The sequence below is a fragment of the Cibotium barometz genome, chromosome 3, assembly GCF_041138505.1.
Source record: "Cibotium barometz isolate CiBa-2024 chromosome 3, ASM4113850v1, whole genome shotgun sequence".
Classification (NCBI taxonomy): domain Eukaryota; kingdom Viridiplantae; phylum Streptophyta; class Polypodiopsida; order Cyatheales; family Cibotiaceae; genus Cibotium; species Cibotium barometz.
In genome coordinates, this window is record NC_141048.1 from 65,417,812 (window position 1) to 65,440,229 (window position 22,418).

General features: G+C 42.6%; 1 pseudogene across 1 annotated transcript in view; it reads left to right on the plus strand.

Moving 5' to 3' along the window:
* The first annotated feature begins 45 nt into the window (after positions 1-45).
* The window catches only part of LOC147640407 (organellar oligopeptidase A, chloroplastic/mitochondrial-like), a 44,268-nt pseudogene continuing 21,895 nt past the window's right edge, over positions 46-22,418 (plus strand). Inside the window, exons 1-12 of the transcript XR_015262996.1 lie at positions 46-411; positions 2,192-2,359; positions 6,070-6,193; positions 6,367-6,443; positions 9,842-9,985; positions 10,114-10,344; positions 10,466-10,556; positions 10,721-10,842; positions 11,158-11,265; positions 11,397-11,642; positions 11,732-11,877; positions 14,222-14,339. The product of XR_015262996.1 is annotated as an organellar oligopeptidase A, chloroplastic/mitochondrial-like (transcript). The remainder of the gene's footprint in view (positions 412-2,191; positions 2,360-6,069; positions 6,194-6,366; positions 6,444-9,841; positions 9,986-10,113; positions 10,345-10,465; positions 10,557-10,720; positions 10,843-11,157; positions 11,266-11,396; positions 11,643-11,731; positions 11,878-14,221; positions 14,340-22,418) is intronic.

Below are 22,418 nucleotides of genomic sequence, written 5' to 3' on the forward strand. Positions count from 1 at the left end.
TTTCTCCTTTTCTCAAACTCTCCCTGTGCTTTGGCCAAGTGGATCCTTTATCGTGTATAGATATTCTTTCTTAACCTCCTCACAGTAGCAGCCACGCCGATCCCTTCTTCTTCTTGTGCTCTGCAATCGCGCAAGCTCCACCGTCGCCCACATACGCTGTCCACCTCATTCTGTCCAGCTCGCCCTCTTTTCTGCAGTCCAATCGCCCCCTCTCGCAGCCCATTTACTTCCTTTTGTAGCTCACTCGATTCTTCTTTTGGGTTCTGCACCATGGCCTCTGTTGCTGTCGCTGCTGAAGAAGAGGCCTCCGCTTTCAACAACCCATTGCTGGAAGACTCCACCTTCCCTCGCTTTGATGCAGTGGAGGCCAAGCATGTGGTCCCTGGCATCCGCGCCCTTCTGAAGCAACTGGTACCTCTCTCACAGACAATCACTTCTGTGCTTTTTTGTATTTTTTAGTAGCATTTTCATTGGCGTATATGAGACTGACACCAGATTACCTTATTCTTACGGTCCCCCCTTTATTATTATTATTATTATTTTCGATGTGAGAGTAGGTACTGAAATACATGCCACTATGGTAGAACCCAGAACCTCCGCTTCCTGTGGGTGCTGCCACTGAGCTAAAGCACAGGAGGCCAGTAGCATGTGGTCTTTCAGCGAGCTATTCCAGGGCGTTTGGTATGCTTTAATGCTAAATAGGTTGTGAAAACCCTCACATATGATGTGTATGTGAGCAAGGGGGAATTTAATCCACATGGATGAACAGAGTAACCTCCAAGCAACAACATGCAATATTAAAAGAGCTCGTTTTTTTTGTACACTGGGGTGAAAGCTGGTACTTATGTATGAGGAGGATGTGGTGGCATTGATGTAAGAGGACATAAGTTGATGACATTTGCTCTGTTTGCTCTCTGGGGTTTGCCTTGCAAAAGGGGGTCCCTTTGCTTGATTTATGTAAGGGTGCATTATGTGGAAGCGTAGCACATCAAATTACCAAATTAATCTATCATATATTACCAAAGTAAACAAAGCTTACAAATGTTAAAAGCCTTTGGGGCTGACCAAGGGCCTAATCATGCACATACATTCAGTAACCCTGTACAAGCATTAAAGCAACCTTTTTGTACCATATGAAATACAGAAAACCCTGACACCAATCTCTCTCTTCTTCTATCTCCTCTGGCTTAATCATGTTTAATCAGCATCTTGTTCTTAATGAGGCTTAGGGCTGTGGTCCGTGGATCAATACAACAAAGCTTCTGGGCATGCAACATGTTAGCTGCAAAAGTCTGTATTTTTGCATCAAGGGCATCTACACTTGCCTTAGTTTGGTGGACAAATAACCTTTTACTACACACATAACCTCTGTCGTCCCTTTATAGATGATTAGGAGTGTTGAAGTAATGCATTTGACATCCTCTTTTCCTTATCTTGAAATGATGGGGAGATCAGGTGATAGTTCGTGTGGATCTTGGTCTAGAAAAATAGCAGTCCTTTTCAAAATATGATACCAATGTGAGGAAAATGGCATGGAAGCGAGTTGCGTTTGTTGCTGCTGTCGAGGCTGCTTTCATGGGTTGGATTGAGCCTTTTCTAACTACTCAAAGATGTTGATAATGGTGAGAGGACTCTATTGTCCACAGAGCTGTAGGCCTACTTGTGTTATTTTGCAGTCACATTGCAGTAGCTTGTGGCGACCTCATGGCATGTGTATTGATGAGCTTTATGGTTTCACCGAAATTGGTTGCCCTTTTCTTCTTCACTAACCAAGGAAACCAAACCCATTGTTTGGAGGATGAGCAGATCTCTAGAGGAGGTGGAGAGTCCAAAAATCTACTTTCAGCAGTGTCACCACACCCACCACCACAGACCCATCAGGGCATTAGCTCCTACTGCCATTATTCTTTTTCGTAATCTCTGGAGTTCTAGATGATGCATCACTATTGGGAGGTTACAACGGCGCACAGCAAAGCATCAATGGAGTGCAGACACCCAAAGCCACCTATATCATCCTAGTCATAATGTTTTGTAGAGGCTAGTTTAATGACAAAGCTAACTGGACAGGTCTCAGGCATTGCGCTTTTCAGTTTATAACAATCTCTTATTAAAATTATGTGTGTCTTTCCTTTCTCTTCCTTTTATATACTGTGGTGTTCTAAAATCTTCAGTGGTTTCTTGCTGCTTGCAGGAAGGAGACCTGGTGAGGCTAGAAGAAAATGTGAAGCCAACATGGGTAGATTTGGTTGAACCTATGGAAAGCATTGTGGATCGGTTGGCTGTTGCGTGGGGTGTGGTGAGCCACCTGAAATCAGTGAAGGACACAAGTGAACTTCGAGCAGCAGTTGAGGCAGTGCAGGTGACCAGTTTTTCCTCGAAACAAAGTGGAGATTGATGTGGTTATTTGAGTTTTGTTGGAAATTTCTCCTGCAATGTGAGCTTGGACTTCCTTAGTGCCTTTGTAATGAGGATCATTTTCATGCTTTTGGATGTCCTAAGATTGGTACTTAATCTTGTTAAGCTTCTTGATTAAAGAATATATAGATTACACGTGAAAATAATTCTAACTGAAACATCAACTTATGGCAAGCCTAAGGGTGGACTTTGTGGCAAGGGGTTAGAAAGTAGGCTTTTTAAAGATTGGGGTTAACTTTGAAGGTGATGCCAACTTTTGACCTTCAACATTTTGGTAGTGGGGTCTATGCATTCTGGTTTTATAGAGCTCTTGTGCTTATGTGCTAGGGTTTTTACAAATAGAAAGAAAGAACAACGGAATACAAGCACACATCACACATAGAAAAATGTTACATCTGAATTTCCCACAATACTTAGCCTAATGCTCTACTGTAGTTTTCTCTTGGCCAGCCCTTACACGAGAGAATCGCTCTGTAGTAACAGATTTGGCAACGGATTCTTCGCATCTTTGCTATGGATAGGGCATCGACCTGGATCATCACTTGGGGCACTGTTGCTTGGGCCACAGTGGTTGGAGCGATCAGGGCTTATGAGGAGGATGGGGGAGGACTAGCCCTTCAAGTCTCTCACCATTGTATAATGTATTGCAGCAGTACTAGTCACAGCCCCTCCTACATGTGAGTGGCAGCCGGGCTCATGCCAGAGATGGGAGATTTGCAGTAGCATCCCAGCCTGGCACATTTGGTGTGCTAGATGCAGCGAGGCCATCGAGGGTAACCCCACCCCACCGGCTGAGACCAGCTATGGCTTGATATCATTCACACCCTCTGCGGTCAGTGGAGGAAGTTACAGGGAGGTTTTGATCGCATGTAGAAGCGGTGGGAAGCCTTCTTGAGACTTTGGAGGCCTGGCCCTTTTCTCACAGATAGAGGTGGTTACCCCATTTGGCACTATAGATCACCTGTGTTGTTGTTTGCTCCCCCCCCCCCCCCCCCCCCGCCCATGAGATAGCCTTCTCCTCACAGAGCAGCCAACCATAGGAGAACCATCTCTTCCCCTTATAATCACTTGTTTCCCGCCCTTATATGAGGCGAGTTTGTATTCAGCCCTTTGTGGTTGTACTTAGCCCTTTGTGGCTACTTTTCTTTAACTAATTTCTTGGAAAAAAAAACTTGTTACTTGCTTGTTGACTTGCATCTTTAGATGTTGTGGTTGCTACCCTTAGTCTTGGCTCTGCAACTTCTGTCTCTGAATGCTAAAAAGATGAAGAATGATCTTTTCCTTTTATATGGACAATCTCAGGTTGTGTTCAGGTTGGTTTTTAATTTTCAGAACCCAAAACATCATAAAAAAGGTCTTAAAACATGTTCATATCATGCCCAACTTGTGTCCCAACCATTGGTGCAAGTCCTGGGCACCTATGGGGCTGCCAAAACATCTCTAATTAGACCATATTCTGCCCCTAATTTTGCCTTATAGTCGGTTGCGAGGAATAATCATGTCTATGTGGCACTGATTAAGGTGTGCACATGACATCCCCTCCTGCTAAACTTGAAGCAGTGAGGCAAACCATGCACCTTTGCTCCAATATTGACTTGGTCCATCGGTGGGCTCATTTCCCTTTTCTTTGGCTCCTTTGCCACCGTTGCCCCACCACCGGAACTACTGGTACTTCTTTAGGCTCCTTTGCTAATGGTTTCTTCTTTGGAAATGGTGACCTAGGAAACTCCTTGGGAGCTTCTACCATGGGTACTTCTGCAGCACTTATCTCATCCTTCTCCATATTGGATTCAAAGAGACATACGTGAATTGTTGGTGTTGCCACCACCTTAGAGAACTCTTGGATCTTGGCCACCGGTTCTGGAATTTCTGTAGGCTTTGCATACTTGGGACTCTTGCTCGTTCGATGAGTGGAACCCATACTGTCCCTTGTGTGTTGTTGGTATTTCCTTGTTCCTAGTCTTCAAATACGGTGCTCTTAATCCACTCTTACTGCTTCCGCCAACACTACTTCATTGAAAGCTTCCATCATGCTCTTCAACTGCTACATGCATTGGGCAGTAGATTCTTCATGTTCCTGTCATATGCCCGTCTGAATTTGTCTTCACAGTCCTTGGATGCTCGAAGATACTCTTCCCATGAAGGGAAGTTTGTTGTTTTTCTGTAGTAATCAGCCCACAAACTGTAACCCTAGAATTCCACATGCTTCCTAGACCTCCTAGAATCATGCTAGGCTGACATTTAGACTTTCTAGCACTATACTATCCTGAAAATGAACAAATAGATGATGCAAAAGCACTGATCTAATGCAAAAACGAAAACCATAATTTTGCCTGCAAATCCTAGAATGCAAACCCTAGTTTGTTGTTTGCTGCAAACCCACCCTAGAGTTGATGCAAAGATTTCCCTAGGAAGAACCTAGGTTGCTTTGATACCAATGTGACATGCAAACTATGCGGAAGTGTGCATTAATTGATGATTAATGCTAACGTGAACATATTAATGCTAATCACATGTGCAAAACTGACACAGAGAAGTAGAAAGAAGGAGAGGAGAGAGACTCTTCACCTAATCTACTCCTATTGTATATTACTAACTGAATGAATGAATAATTACAATGAGTTCTTGAGTGATGCATAAAGAAGAGGGTTACAGTTTGCATCATAGTTCGTATCATACTCGTATGATTGGTGAAGCCAATGTTTGCTAACGTATGGCAAAATGGCGTATGAAATTGAAATAAAAAATTTGAGACTTTTTTGCTGAGAGACACTAGGTACAAGGCTTGGGTTGTAAAGAACATGGGCCTCAGGTTGGGTAGTGGGCACTATACTATGAAAACTCCCGATACTGTACCAATGTACTACACATACTTACTAGTACATATAGTACATATACCAATGCACTACACATACTTACTAGTACATATAGTACACAGTATGTACTATGTACTTTCAAGTTTGCAGCCTTCAACTTTCAAGTTTCAAGTTTCAGCCTTCAAGTTTCAACTTTCAAGTGTCAAATTGTCAATATTCTTAAGTCCCAACTCCCACATGCATATATAGCCCTAAATTTAAGGCCATGTATGAAACCCCACGAGGAGCTGAATCATACTTTATCATACCTATCATTCTCCATGATGTAAAGCAACATGAAACGCATGATACGAACCATGGTCTGCATTTGAGCAGACATCTTTTTCCTATCAATAGGAGCCTTTCTTGGAAAAAAATCACTATGGCCTACCCATGGGAGGTAAAAAACTGGCAGGATGATTTGTAGTCCTCACACATGCCATCAGCTTGCATACGAAAAACTATCAGCTTGCATACGAAAAACTATCGAGAAAAGTTTCACCAAAGGCTTTATAATTCCAAGTTAAAGGCCTTGTTTCAGACTAATGTGCTGGGATTCTTTTTGCTTTTGACGTGTTGTGTTGTAAATCCTAATCAGTAGGAGATGGTTTACTGGTTGACATCTTCTAACAGAAATTATTTGAATTAAAACATTATCTGCTCAACACAAAATTCTTTGTGGGCAATGTGCGTTGAAGTGTGTGTTGAAGTTGCAGCATATGCTCCCATTTGAGCTTCATAGAGTAATGGCTTGTCCGTGTTTTACTTCATGATGCTTTGCTGGTTGAAAATGGTGCAGCCTGAGAAAGTTACTTTTCAGTTGAAATTGGGTCAGAGCAAGCCTATTCATGAGGCTTTCAAAGCAATACATGAAGGCACTGTTTGGGAGACTTTAGCTGAGGCACAACAGCGCATTGTAGAAGGTATCATTTTCTCTTCATTAGTTTTTTTCTTGTTTTTGTTTATCATTCCACTTGCATGTGAGCAGTTGTATGGCTCCTCTTGATGTTTTAGTTTTTTACCTGTATATCCCCGAAGCGATTTGTGTGGTAAAGAAACTTTGCTACTCTAAGGAGACCTTTTCTTTGCATGGAAGGTAAACTTAAGGAGGCAACGCTCAATGGTGTTGGGCTGGAAGGAGAAGCAAAGATTCGATTCAATGAAATTCGTCAGGTTTTTGGCTTAATTCATTGAAATCTTTTTGTGTACTAGTACATGTTGCAGGTGCATATATTTTGCACTTATAGTACTAATTGCATAGTGGGGTTGTCAAAGTTTTGAAATTCTTTCTTAAAGGAATCCTGAATCTATCCTTCTAGTTTTGTGGTTTCAAGCTCGTGCTTTGGATCACTCAGAGGGGTGATCTCATTTTGGCTAGCTAGGTTAGTCAGGGTTGTTCAGACTGACTTATTTAGACATTCCGTTAATTGTCCTAATTATTCCAAGGGAAAGAGATGGCTCTTGGATTAGGCATAGTGGTTAACACTACTTAAACTGTATGAGTCCTGAAAGTCCTGATGGGTGATATGCATGTTAAGTACGGTACTCTTTTTTGTCACACGTATGTAGACATGCGTACATGCCCATTGATGAGTCAAAGATGAAGCATATTAGTATGAAGATGCAATGTACTTCTGTTCCAGTTAGGAAATCAATTCTCCTTCATACCAGTCAGATTTACATTGACATTTACTCTCTGGTAATTGGCACCTGCCAAGTCTTCATGCCTAGGAGTACAGCATCTATCACTCCTTTTTTTGCCTCTTTTTCAAATTGTGGGTGCAGATGTCCCCTTGTACCTAATCATCTCCGTCTGACTGGCTCCCAGCCTCGGACATCATGCCACAATCTTGTGCAGAAAAGTGTTGGAACTAAGTGCTCACTAGGAGTACTTTTATTAAATGCTCACTAGGAGTACTTTTAGTCTTGGTCATCTCAGTGTATGCCATGTGGCACTCAGGGATTTATCCCATATGCACTCATGCTCAGCTCTTGTACTTTCCCCCAATATATTCAAGGGGTCACATCAATGGAAGTATCTCAGCGTGTTTTTGTCTTCTCTGATTTCAGTTTTCAGCTTTAGTCTAATTTCTGCTCGCCATGTTTCTAACATGGTATCAGAGCAGGTCTCCACCTAGCTCCCATTTCAGCCCTAGCTCATCTTCATCTTCTTCTCTGTAGCCCTCAGGCCTCTCTTCAAGCATCAACAATTTATCTTCAGCATGGTGGTGCGCACCTTCTTCTTCATGGCGATTTTCCTTAGCAACCCACGCATCTTTTTGCAGCTCGTCATATCAGTAAGCAACCCGCCAAGCCTAATCTGCAAACGGTTCATCAACAGCAGCACGTTTTTCACTGTTTTCAGGCTGTGCAACCCCTTTCCTCATCGATTATCTGCTGGGAACATCCCGTCTAATCAGTCTGCTGCTGCGTTTTCCTCTTTGGGTCACATTTTGGTGCAAAAGCACGTCACCCTGCATCAACTTCTTTATGGAAAGCAGGCCCAACAAGTGTCCTCATGCTGGCTACTCAATTTCCCTCAGATTTCAAGGTATGGGTGGTCTTGGTTCGTCAATTTTTTCAGCAAGGCCCAAGTGCCCTTTTTTCTTTCATGACCAGCAACCTCTTCATGCTCAGCCACTCACGGGTTACCCCTCTGGATAGACGGTCAAAAATATGGTTTTGAAAGAGAGGGAAGACCTGCTCAGAGGCTGAAGCAGCAAAATCAGGAATTTTCATTTTTCTTTCATATTCAAACGTCATTTTCATTTTTCAATGTACAGGAATAGACACTGCCCTTGCTCATTAGTCAATGCAAGAGGTAAGACCTTCCCTTCATCTATCTGTCTCTCATGTACGGGATTAGACACTGCCAAATATGATAAGACCTTCCCATCTCTCTCATATTTGTCTATGCTTTCATGCTATCTCCCACCATTGATCACCAATGATGTAGATCATGGGGTAATGTCATGTCTATTTGTCTACGTGGACTTATCTTTGTCCCTATCCAAGAGGCACCCCTGCATTACCCACTCTAGTATGAGGATTGCCCTTGAGGAGGGATTATCTATCAAGGTCCATCTCTCTCTCTCTATCTACAATCAGTCAGTCTCTCTGTCTCTGTGTCTATCTTGTGTGATCTTACAGTCACATGTCTCTGACACTCTGTCTATCAGTCTATATGCCTATCTTTTGTGGATTAGTTACCCACATGTCTTTGGCATTTTGTCTATGTCCCCATCTATCATCTAGTTGTCAGACTCTCTAATGTCTATCTGACAGTCTCTTTGTCTGTGGGACCACTCTACTGGCTGATTGTCTATGTCTAAGTCTATGATCCATTTCTGTCCCTACCCTTGTCGACCTATATGAGGATATCACTTGAGGAGGGGTGTCTTAGGATCTTGTCTTATGTTTCTGTCTTTCAGTCTTAGTCATTTTATCTTGGCTTGTCTGTCTGTCTAGTCATCATCATCAATCTCTTCATCTTGCCTTATTATCTATCTTTGTCATCTGTCATCTTGTCAATCATGTCCTCCTAGTTTCACTTAAGGAGGGTGTTGGAACTAAGTCCTCACTAGGAGTACTTTTACTAAATGCTCACTAGGAGTACTTTTAGTCTTGGTCATCTCAGTGTATGCCATGTGGCACTCAGGGATTTATCCCATATGCACTCATGCTCAGCTCTTGTACTTTCCCCCTATATATTCAAGGGGTCACATCAATGGAAGTATCTCAGCGTGTTTTTGTCTTCTCTGATTTCAGTTTTCAGCTTTAGTCTAATTTCTGCTCGCCATGTTTCTAACAAAAAGCCCTCATGTCTCGGCTCATACCTTGCAGCAGCAAAGGCCGCAAGTCTCATTTGTTTGCATAGGTGCAGCTACAAGAAGTTCCTCTGTTTATAAAGCTAGCAGCTGCAAGTGACAGTTAGCGATTATCATGATTGCTCTCATCACACATTGGGCTGCTTGTTGAGTCCCTGGCATGTGGCCTATATCTTTGAACTCAAATGACACCTCACCTTGTGCTATGCGTTTAATTTAGCTGCATTAAGTAGCTACTTTGGTTTCTTTAGTGTCCACCTCTCTAAGTTCCCAATTAGAGAAAGCCCTTTTTCAGTTTATAGGCATCTTCATAAACTTAATGACGATACACAAACAACGTCAGTCACAGGAAGCCAAATTTTTTAGTTTTGGGGTCAAACACTGCTCTGTGTGTTGATGAAAAAGCAAGCATGGTTGGTATATCTGTGTATGTGTGTATATGTCTCCCACTATACATACATACATACATACATATATATGTATGTATGTATGTATGTGCACTCACATTAGTTCTTTCTTGTTTCTTTTTTTCCGCTGCAGGGGAGGGGGAGTGAGGGGGGCGGTTTTTTTTGGTTTTGAGCATGAAAGTCCAAGCTGGGAGAAAGTATATTATGTAATTTAGGAATGTTATATGATTTAAGAAACTTGAGCAGCTGAAATGAAGAACGTAGCATGAAAGCAAAAGCACCTGGTGAGAGCAAACCATTGCTTGAAGAAGAGTCTTTTTTTCCCTGTGTGATACAGGAGCTTGAAAAGCTATCAACAAAGTTCAGTGAGCATGTCTTGGATTCAACTAAAAATTTCCAAAAGCTGATAACAAACAAGGATGATATTTCAGGCCTACCTGCAACAGCACTTGGTGTGGCTGCTCAAGCAGCAGCAGCAAAGGTGTAAGTCAGGACATTTAATATGGATTTTGCCTTCCGCATGTTAGTCTTTTGCTCCAATTGGGGGTCTCTTGTTGGATCTCTGGCCCAGGGGCATTGCTGTGTGTTGAAACTTCTATCTTCTTGTAGGGTCATGAAGGCGCAAATGCAGAGGATGGTCCATGGCTTATCACGTTGGATTTTCCTAGTTACATGCCAGTTATGAAGCATGTTCGTAACCGTCCCCTTAGGGAGGAGCTTTATCGTGCCTATTTAACCTGTGCTTCCGTGGGAGAGCTGGATAACACTCCGACTATCAACAAAATTTTGGAGCTTCGCTTGGAAAAAGCAAAACTCCTGGGATTCAACAATCATGCAGAGGTATTTGCTTTTACAAGGTCGCAGAGGTTGGGTTCGTACTGTTATCCTCAGTTTCTAGACGCTGGTGGTTTTGTTTGGCTCTCATAGGCATTTTTTAGCTGTTAAATAGCCAAGTTTGCAGGTTAGCATGGCCATGAAAATGGCAAATTTAGAGAAGGCCGAGAAGCTATTGGAAGATCTTGGGAGAACTTCCTGGGAGCCTGCACTAAAAGGTAATTACGATGCTTGGAAACAGTATAGCTTCGTCTGAGAAATACAGTATTTTTTGGTCTCAAAAGTGTAGGATATGAGGGATGCACTAGAATGCAACCAAAGTGCTAGTATTGTGTTGATTCATATGTTAAATTCCTGAATTTGGTCAAATTCGGGTGTGTAGATCTAGAAGACTTGAAGGACTTTGCAAAAGAGCAAGGTTCTGCGGAGGGAGAAAATATGTGCCTTTGGGATGTCAGTTTTTGGAGTGAACGCCTTAGAGAAGCAAAATATAACATTAATGAGGTTTCCTCAAAGTTTTAACCTCAATTTATTTGCTAGCCTTCCACGTTCATGCTTTGATTTGTTTAAAGGCAATCAACATATTTATAAATGCACGGCAAGCAGGCACTTACACGCATGCACACCAGCCTGCATGTGCAATACACTCGCAAGGCACACTGGCACGCTCACACATATCTGGTATTTGTATGATTATCAATTTTGAGCATCATACCTCCTGTTGAAGACAATCACAAAACATAAAAACATCAGGGTCCGTGGTATAGTGCTCGGTGTGTTCACAGCCAGTGTTTCTTTTCTGGTTGTTGCATATGGCAGGAAGAACTGAGGCCATTTTTCTCGCTACCAAGGGTTATTGATGGCCTGTTTGGGCTTGCCAAAAGCATATTCGGGATCAATATTGAGGCTGCTGATGGCCTGGCACCAGTAAGCTCATCGTCTGGCTTTTATGACTACTATATGAAGCTATTTATACATATAGACTCAGTTGTTGTGGACTTCCAACGTTGTAAGTTCTGTCCACCCGGTCGTTCGTAATTGTGTGGGGCTGAGTGCAGATTTGGCATCAAGATGTTCGATTTTTTAAGGTCAAGGACTCGATCGGGGAGACAATTGCTTATTTCTATCTAGATCCTTATTCCAGGCCCTCTGAAAAGAAAGGCGGCGCTTGGATGAATGAGGTTTTGGGCCGTAGTAGGTTAATGGCACCCAAAGGCAGCCTTGCAAGGCTTCCTGTGGCACACGTGGTCTGCAATCAAACTCCTCCTGTGGGGACTAAACCAAGCCTCATGACTTTTCGTGAGGTAAAATGTGGTGAAGGCTTCATACAGTACTTCCATTTCATGTTTTTTTCACTGGTATTCTTGATGGATTTTTCTTTCAATATCATCAGGTCGAAACAATTTTCCATGAGTTTGGACATGCTCTGCAACATATGCTTACCAGGCAAGATGAAGGCTTGGTTTCAGGCATTCGCGGGGTCGAATGGGATGCTGTCGAGCTTCCTTCTCAGTTTATGGAAAATTGGTGTTACCATAGGTGAATAGTCTTTGTAATCCAGAATATTTTCTTCTTGTCCAAGGTAGGTTGTTTTTCCCACAAATTACATAAAAGTAAAATTTATCATAACTCTTGGGCTCATGTAAGCTTGAGTAATAAGCAAGCATTATTATATGTTTCTCAATGACATTTATGTGCATTGGAAATAGATTAGAGGTATAAGTATTTATCAGTTTTGCTATATTATATATGGTTCAACATATGGATATGTATATCAGCATATATGCTTCAACATATGGATATATATGAGGAGATTTGTTTACATGACATATACTTCAGCATAAAGGTTTTTGCATCGCTGGACATGATTTTTATGCATTTGAAATCTTCCTGGACAATGGTTTACAACTGGTTGTAAAACACTTTTATGTAGAGTTAGAGAATTAAAACATGGTTGTTTAATCTTGTTTCACATTTATTATATCTAGAAGGCACTAGATAAATTGCTAAATACATCTTATGATGATATTAAATCCACTAATATTGGTTGTCTTCAAGTGTGGTAGCAACCAATGCAATTGGTAGAAAGTGTGCTACCTTATCATGCTTTCACCCATACATTGATGTCAACTTTTATGGTGTATGTGAGATTTTATGGGACAGGGATATCGTAGAGATCTTTATTTTATGGATATATCAACAGAAATGCTCTCTATGCCGGACCATGGCTACTAAATGATTTATGTTGTGGGCATGGCTGTTGAATGAAATTTTTGGTGACTTTATGTCGAGACATGGCTCTTGAACTCTTTGTGCTAGGACACAGCTGTTAAATCATAAATTATATATTTTCTCTTGAATTCTTTATGCTGGAGACATAGCTATTAATTATCCCCAGTAGAAGATCCTACAGCGCCAAGTTGATATCAACTGTAAGAGACTAGATTGATGTCTAATATGGATCTCGAATTGTAGGAGTCTAGATTGGGTTTGATGTCTCTTCTGAATCGTGAATGGAAGTCCAAATGAAGATTGATATCTCATCTGGATTGTGAATGGTACAAGCTTAGATGAAGATTGATGCTCCTTTTGGATTGTGAATGGAACAAGTACAAATTGAGATTTGTTTGGATCGTGAATGGTATGAGTGTAGATTGAAATGTCTGAAATTTCAATTTGGGTGCAGACTAACTGTGGAGGTTGTACATAGATTTAGCCGTAAGGCCTTAAGCGGTAATCTATATAAATAACCAGTTCTCTCTTTCAAATAAACAGAAACGTCTGCGAATAGGTAACTTAAACGCCCGTGAATGGGTAATTGTTGTGAATGGACCATTAAATTTCTAATATCTATGTTGATGTCAAGTGGGAGCATTGGTGATATGTAGACCTTTGTTTGACATACAAAAGGCTCTATATTTTTTACTTGGTGGTTTGCTACTTTAGTTTTCAACATGGTCTCTTGGACATTGTTTTTCCAGTGAAGATATCTGTCAGGAGACATGTTTTCATCTGTATATGTATGTTATCTTATTTTGAGACTTGCTTCTTTTCCTTTAATAATTCCTCAATGCCTTTAATAATTCTGCTGTGCCTTGTGAAAATAGTAAAATTGCATGTAACCTGTGAGAGAGTTAGATTATGTAGATACAGGCTACTGAGTCTAAAAACGTGTGAGGTTGTACAAAATGACTTACGAAGTACTTTTGGGGGATGATTTCAGCAACGAGAAATGAAAGAAAAGAGTGTGGGCAGGCGGGCTGGGCAGTTGGTGCAGACAAGGTGGGCTAAGAATAAAGTTTCAGCTTTAGTGCTTGTCAGTAATAATGCTGCAAGTAGCATGAGCAGGTCTATTCATCCGACTTGCAAGCGTGGGCCTATAAGAATCCTTCCCAGCTTCCCCCCTCCCGACTCTGGTGCTTAGAGCTTCAGAGAACACCTATCTAGTTTCTATCCTCTCCCTTTAAGAAGCTCGGAAGTGCAGCAAACTGCAGCAAGGATCAGTTGGATCAATTTTGTCAGTTCAGCCAGCATTCATCCTTTAAACAGCTTTCGGGAGTGAGTTGGGTTGCTTTGGGGATGACTTCTTTAGTAGTTTGTCAGTTCTTTTTAGGAGCCACTTTGCAGGCTTGTACATTGAGCAGTAAAAGAGCATACAGTAGTTTAAACACCTATGAGCATTGAGTGCTTTTGAGCTCCTTTAAGTTTTCCGCTGCTTGCATTGAGACAGATAAGCCTTGCACACTCTCTTTCTTTCTTAAAATATATTGAAAAAGAAATCATACTTTTTAAACATGTGAAACTGGTGCTTATGATTGTAGGATCGACTTTTTAAGCTCAATGATTTGTGTTTCTCATGTCTTACTCCTGCTTCTATGTGCAGAGCAACTTTGTTGGGAATAGCTAAGCATTATGAAACTGGTAAAACACTCTCTGAGGAGATATATCAAAAACTCTTAGCTGCACGGACCTTCCGGGCAGCCTCACTCACCTTGCGGCAGGTAAACATTTTGTGCTTGCATGGATTCCTTGGGACTTAGACTCAGGTTTCTTCTGTAGGTTTCATTTTTTATGGAGGCATGTTCAAGGTTGATAATCAGTTAAAATTTAAGACATCATCTGTAGACAAATAGATATTTTTGGTGCACTCATTTCTGCAGATATCATCTGTGCACTCTGTAAGGTATTGGGTGTGCGTGTGCTATTTTTTTTTAATTGTGAGCAAGAATAGATGTGTTTATTATCAGTTTCCGTAATCTCATTCAAGCTTTTCGGTCCAGAATTCGTGCCGAATCTTGCAAAGCTGGGACATGGTAATAAGTTGTTTTCCTAGGGATTATCTACCCTTGGTCAATAGTTTAGTGGCAAATTGGAGTGCCTTCTTTGTATGGAAGGCTCTTCTCCATGGAAAAGCTCTTTCTCACAAGAAAACTGATATAAAACTTGTTTGAATGATTTTCGGGTGATAAAAACCTCCAAAAAGCAGTTTTTAGGGTTTTTGAAATCTTCTGCTCGTACACTCCACACAATTGATTATGAAGAAGATAATCTCCACGCTTCAACGAAAATGGCAACACGATGAAGAGGTTCTTCTTCAACTTGATGCTCAAGAGAGTCTCATGCTTCTTTTATACTTGAAGAGGGCTTTGCTTTTTGCCAAAAGCTTAACCAAGCTTTTGCTTTTGCCTTTTTCTTTTTGCTTTTCACTTTATAATAAAATATTTCTCACTTTTGTCAAAGTTCTTAAACTTTGCTTTTCTAACTTCAGGACCTTGCTTTTTGGCCTTAGCGCTGCTTTTTGAGAAAGCGCCTTTTAGCTTTTTGGTCCGGCTCAGTCTCCTCTTTCCAATGGTGTCCTTAGCTCACGATCAACCCTGTTTGACTTTTTGCTTTTTCTTGCTTTTTGACCAAGAATGGTGCTTTTTCTTAATCAAACCCTATGGACCCTGTCCCCATGTCTTCTTCCACTTGTCTAGTGTCTGGGCATGGATTTCATCATGTGAAATAGAGTTAGGAGGGCCAAATAGTTACATTTCCTCCCTCTTAGATCGCAGTTGTCCTCAATTGCGGACCACAAGTGTTCCAAGCGTATCTCCGGAGGTTTGACAGAAACTCAGTACGAAGGGCTTTGTGTGAATATATGCTCTTATGTGTGTGTGTGTGTGAGAGAGAGAGAGAGAGAGAGAGAGAGAGAGAGAGAGAGAGAGAGAGCATATCTTGATATAGAGTTCTACACCCACTATTGGGCATTGAGGACGTTAGTGGGGATGTCGTAGTATCTAGACCATACTATGCATAATGGAGTTCATGGTTATGTAATCTTGTGGGTTGACTACCATGAGTATATAACATGCACGCTCCTAAAAGGTGAATTTGGGCATGTTTTTGGATTCATCTAGGTATATATATATATATATCCGTGTGTTCCAAGTATATGAAGTACTTCCATATGTTTGAAGGTACATCAAGTACATCCATATGTTTCAAGGTACTAGCCCCATCCGGTGAGCTTGTGCATCTGGTCTTTCCCATATCTGTGGTGTCATCTGCTCATCTGGCAATATCTCAATGCCTTTTCTTTGACCGATGTCCTTGTTCTTGATGGTACATCTTCATTACCTGTCATATGTGTTAGATAAAATAAATGCATACTTACCTCTTGCAAAAACTAGACACAAGCTAGTCAATAAACAAGTACGCATCATTCGCGTCTACTGGGTATTCCAGATACTGGTCAGGTAGTCTGGAGTCCTATGGATAATCACATGCCATAAATATACATAAAAAACATCACACAAAGTCAAAGAAATTCAAACATACATCAATATGCAATGCACAAGTAATGATCCTCATGTTCATGGATTGTCCTGTCTGGTTTCATCGAAACTGTGCTGTGCCATCTGGCCACTAGGACCGCTCAGACTATTTTCAAGGCCATCTAGTCACTAGGACCGCCTGAGAGTTCATCAATAGTTATCTGGTCGCATTGATCCCCCGATTATGAAATCCAATACAGTCATCTGAGTCATCTGGTTGCAATGACCGCCTGACTGCGAAATCGAATCTAGTCATCTGGGCAATTTGGTTGCAATGATTGCTCGACTGCAAAATCCAATACTGTCATATGGGCCATCCGGTCGTAATGACCACCCCGACTGTGAAATCCAATACAGTCATCTGGGCCATCTGGTCGCAATGACCGCGTGACTGCGAAGTCCAATATATCTGGCATTGTTGCTGTCCAATGGGTCATCTGGCATTCTTGCCTCCCATATACAAATCTTGCTCCTTGCGCTATCTGGCATCATTGCCACCCACTAGAGCATGTCCAAGTAACCATTATAAGTAGGATAATGATCGATTCCAGTCTAATATATCTACAATGAAGAGGGCTAGGGGCACAATCCCTCCCTCTTGAATCTGTCTTGATCGCAAGACGTCTATATATGTACTTCAAATACATCTGGACCAACCACTTCCTTATAAGCTTGAAGTATACCTAAATAGTCCTTGAATTACTTCTCTAGGATCCATTTGGCATCCAATAGCAAATAATTCTCGAATTCCAAGAGGAACTTTCTGACCTCTGTCTTTCCTCTTTTTCTCACAGAATGAAACACAATCTATTCTGGCTTTTCTATCCCTGATGGATCCTTCAATACAAGCTCCTCTGGGGGTAACCTTGTACCTGGTTTCCATAAACTATCATGGAAGGCATTGTATATCCTCCAATGATCTGAAAGGTCCAACCAATGACTACATGGTTAATCTCCTTGGTATCGTGAAAATGATCCATATACCATCATTCCCTGACTTTGGCAATCCAATCCATATCAATACTCTTCCATAGAATATTCAATGGGTGCAATAGTCTTGCTGGTGTTTGTTGATCAAATGTGACCTTCTGACAAACCAACCATTCTCGAACCATAAAGTTCAATGTCCTTTTTTCATAGTAGGCCAATAGAAATAGCTCTCCCATAGCTTGAAGTGTAGTAAAGGTGTCTCTATGCCCTATGCAGGAAGAAGCATGGCACTCTTCCATTACCTTGTCCTCAATTGTCCTGTGTCGTACATATCCTGGGTTTGCATCATAAGAAAACCCTTCTTGATGACATAAGAAGTCACCAAATCTCTAATCAGCAATTTGTTCCAAAACATCTTTGAAATCCTCTTTGGTAGCATAAGGATCCTTCATCAAAGTGAATTCCATATGGTAACCCATAGAAACCGTATGGCTCAAGGGTCTCCGAGATAATGCGATGAAAACACCAAAATCTGGTTGCTGCAGATTTTGGACAGCACCTTAAATGTGCTCTTTTGCCCTTCCAAAGTACTGTACAGCAGTACTAAGTGCTCACCAATGATGTACCAAACCTGTACCGGCAAGTTCAGCAGCTGAAATTGAACCTTTTGGTCACTCAAAACAGTGTACAGCCATGCCAAAACATGCACAAAGCTGTGCCAAATCTGTACCAACAGGTACAACAGCAATAAATGCTCTCCTGGCTGTCCAAATGAGTGAAAATCAGACTTTTACAGTCCTGTACACTGCATACAACAGTCCCGAACAGAAATTGGGCAAAAGCCCCTTGACTGCAAGCTGATTTTTGAGGATTCAAGGCATAAATGTCTTGCCTGCTGCTTTGCCAAGCTCAACAAGCATACAAACTTGAAAAACCCCTTGATTTAAGATCAATTTTTGATCATACATGGTACATTGACGCACATGAAGGCATCCAGAGTGTTCACGATGCTTCCCCCTGGCCACATATACATCAAATACATGAAAGCCCCTTGAATTACAGGCACATTGAGTGCTTGTAAGGCATCAACACATTATCCACAGCATCAAATTGATTGCCTGCATGCAAATCAACCAAATCGGCACAAAAGCCCCTTGATTTGCACTGCAATCTGCTGCAATTTTGCCCAAATGTGCGATTTTTCACATCATACAGCATGTATGAGTGCTTAATTGCACAATTACATCAAAAGCCCCAAATTTCGACATCCAATTTCCTGCAAATTGATCCTGATTGTGACCAATGTCACCCAATTTTGCCAATTTTGCTCAAAAATTGAGAAATTCGGCACCTGTACCTGCTCAATTGATTGAATTGATAAGAAATTTCCAAAATTGAAGGCAAATACCTCTTAATTTTTTGAATTTCTCTGATCTGTAGGCTGAATTTTGTTGTTGCAGGAAATCTGATGCTGCTGTTCGTGGAGACCTTTGTAGTCGGGCATTGGATGACAGGCGAATGACATAGCTGGCTACTGCTCAATAGATGCCCAAGGTGTGAGCATAAGAGCTGCTGTGCATCGGGCTCAAGAGAGGCGGCTTTACACAGGTGACTTTGCAGGCAATGGCAGCCAGAAAGGACATCTAAGCAGTGTCGTGTGTACGGCTGAGGCTGGGTGCTGGCTGCGCCTGCAGGGCAGCGTGGTTGTGCTGCTGGGCAAAAGAGATCCTGACGCCAGCTGCTGGGCAGCGTGGTTGCACCTGGCTGACCCCCACGTTCAACGCCTGGCGGCTATAGGCGCCTGAATGGCTGGGCATGCCTGGCTCAGTTGCCTACGCGCTTGATTGTTTTACGCCGTCAAACGCCTGTAGCCGTCTTCGCCTGATAGCTCTACGCTATCTTCTCCACCTTCGCCTGGGAGAACTGAGGGCAGCTATGGTACCCGCAATGGTACCTCTGGCTTGGGCTATGGCACAGCTGCTGCTGCTCTCTCAACCCACCTGCCTGCGACTGGTCACACAGTCGACCAGTAACCAGCACTGCACAAAGGCGACCAGAGACAAATTCTGATGTAGCACGCAGATCCGTACAGCAGCACACGCCTGTTCTCTGCAGCGACAAAACCCTAGAAAAAATAACCTGCTCTGATACCAGTTGATGTGGGAATTAGGGTTAGGTTCATGTGGGAGACATACACAGAGAAGCAAGGGAGAGAGAGAGAGAGAGAGAGTTGTGGGGATAAGTCAACTCATCAAGTATGAGTGTGTGACTCCCCTATCACACATGTATATTGCAATAGTACACATAGTGCACTTAGTACATTAAAAGTACTAAGTGTACTATGTACTATAACTTATGGGTTGTACACACTATAAGGGTGGGCATTATGCCTTTACCCCAACACTCATCAGCTGCAAATATCTCATCCTTTGTGCGAAGGATGGGTGGTAAAACCACCTTACCATAAACAATCTCAAACGGGGCCTTTCTCGTAGATGCATGCACCGTGTTATTGTATGCAAATTCCACAAGCGGTAAGTACTTCTCCCAAGAAGACTTCTGATCCGCCACAACATTTCAAGAGATCCAACACGGCTGAATTTGCAGCCTCGCTTTGCCCATTCGTTTGAGGGTGATACGCTGATGAGAAGTCCAATTTGGTGCCCATATTATGAAATAAGGCCCACCAAAAGAGACTTGTAGTCCTGGGATCTCTATCCCCCACAATGGATTTTGGCATTCCATGATGCTTGAACACTTGTGCAAGATATATTTTAACCATATGCTCAGCTTTGATGGTCTCTTTGACCGGCAAGAAATGAGCTTGCTTGCTAAACTTGTCCACAATTGTCTAAATTGCATCATTGTTGGGTAGGAGGGAAGCTAGCCTGCACACACACACACACACACACACACACAGACACACACACAGACACACACACACACACACACACACAACCTCAAGCACAGAGAAACGTGAGTGTGCTGGAAAAGATGTACTCAATAATGATATGAAATGAAAGTACAAGTGAGTACTAAAAGGCCTAGGGCAAAGTGTCCAACACACATAAGTGTGTTCACACGAGGAAAAAACCTGTGTCCAGTCACAAGGAAAAAGTGCCCGTGAGTAAGCTGGGTTCACACCTGAACTAGCCGGGAGTGGACATGACCAACAAACCCCCCTCGAGTGAATGGGTGATAAAGCTGTGAATGCTGCCCTGCACTATGCTCCACAGTAAGAGTGAACTGAAGTGCCAATGGAAAAAGCAAGCACTATATGACGGGAAAAAGGAGAATCCCCAATGTCAGAGTGCTAATGCTAGAGCAAAGTATTACATAAATGCATCACCAGAAATGCATGGCAAAGATCATGTGGACATCAACTGCATCAAATCAAGAGGCATCGCATAATACCCCCTTGAAGGCAAGTACCAAATGCCAAGCTGAACTGCATGTAATCCACAGTAATGCTCTGTAACTGCACCAGTGATAAGCATAAGAAGAGGTAGCAGATAACGCATGAAACCGATCCCGTCAAGTGGGAAGACTCCGTTGGACACCCACACGCGTAATAGCACAACTTTAAAACCACAACTTGAAATGGACAACTTAATACAACTTGAAATTGAAATGAAATGAAATGGAAAGATGGACACCAGCACTGGGGCCGGAACGGGCCGACCCCCCCCTCAATATATGATATATTTATTGGGAGTATTTAACAAATACAATGCTCCATGGGTTCCAAGAACGAGATGATGTCCATGTACATATGAATACAGTACCAAACAAAATAGGCTTGAAGTCGAAATTCGATGTAGATGCTCGAAGCAGAACGACCACTAGCGTGGTCCAATCTCTATGGTCCTGTGCTTTCACTGGACTCCGCGGAGAGCGCCTCATTGGTGTTCCGAGACCACGCACAAACAGGTGCTCTCGTACTAACGCTGGCTCTCCCGATCTCAGCACCTTTGGACCGAGGTTCTCCAGTAGAACTTGGACTACCCGGCACCGAACGGGTGTTACCGTGGGGAATGAATCCCTTATCAGATTTAACACAAAGTATTTTATTTAAATCTGAAAATTCACTTACTTGTGGATGGCAGAAGGAAATCCAATACCAATGTGTGCAGTTACTTGAGAGAAACACCAGTTCACTTGAAGACTGAAGATGCCGCCTATGGAAAGGAAATGCAACCTCTTGCCAAAAGGGAGATGGAGCAGCTGCCTTAGGAGAGGTTCATACTGTGGACAGCCGCCTGCTGGAGCACAGCCTGCTGGTGATGGATACACAGCTTATGTAGCAGTTTTGGATGCAGGTGGAGCGCACAACTGGGTGTGCAGTTCAGCAACGCTTGGCTGCAGCCTGCACAGCCCGCCTGTAGGAGTGGAGGTGGTGTAGGCGCAGCCACCTGCAGCAAGTACAGCCGTCTGTACTGGAGGCTCAGCAGCCTGTGGAGAAGCAGTCGCCTGGGAGAGAGAGATCATGCGCAGCAGTTCAGGTGTTGGCAGCCGCCTCTGTGTAGGCAGAGCAGCCTGAAGCGTGTACAGCCGTCAGCAACGATGGAGGGGATGCAGTCGCCTGGGAGAGAGAAAGCATGCGCAGCAGTTCCGTCGAAGATGGCAGCCGTCTGTTAGCAAATCAACGCAGAGATGGTCGCCGGTGCTTGTCCTACCAAAGGTGGTCGCTTTTTTTATAAAAATTAAAGTGGGGTTACACTATAGTGTTTGGCTGGCTCCCCACGCTTGCATGTGGGTGGCCAGTTCCAAAGTGGGTTGGGTAGGTGGCCCACCCACACACACACACTTTAAGTGGGGCTCCCCACCTTGGCCCCTAAGTGGGTGCCCAAAGGGGGTGCCCACTTTTAAGTGGGTGTGAACATGTAACCTTATAAATCAAAAGGTTAGAAATAAAGTATTAAAACAACATGTGCGATATACTTACCACTTGTTCACATGCACCAAAACTTGTTAGAAGACAGAGCAGACTTCACGACTCACTGGCAGGCGTCCCCGCTCAGTAAGTAACACGTCAAGCAGGCAAACACAAAAATACATGTCATGCGAAAACAGTTTCAAACATGCAAATCATCTGTGCATGTGCAAATAGTATCATGGACATATCTCCCGTTCATGGAACAAGTACAAAATATCTGTCGGCACAAAATGGCACGACGTAAAATATAAAAACCTGGTCTTCCTATGGAGTGACAGTCCCATAGGTAAGACACAATTCCAGGCACGAGCCTCCCTATGGTGTGACAGTCCCATAGGCAAGACACGGCACAAATACTGGCTCTTCCATGGCGTGACAATCCCATGGGTCGAACACAG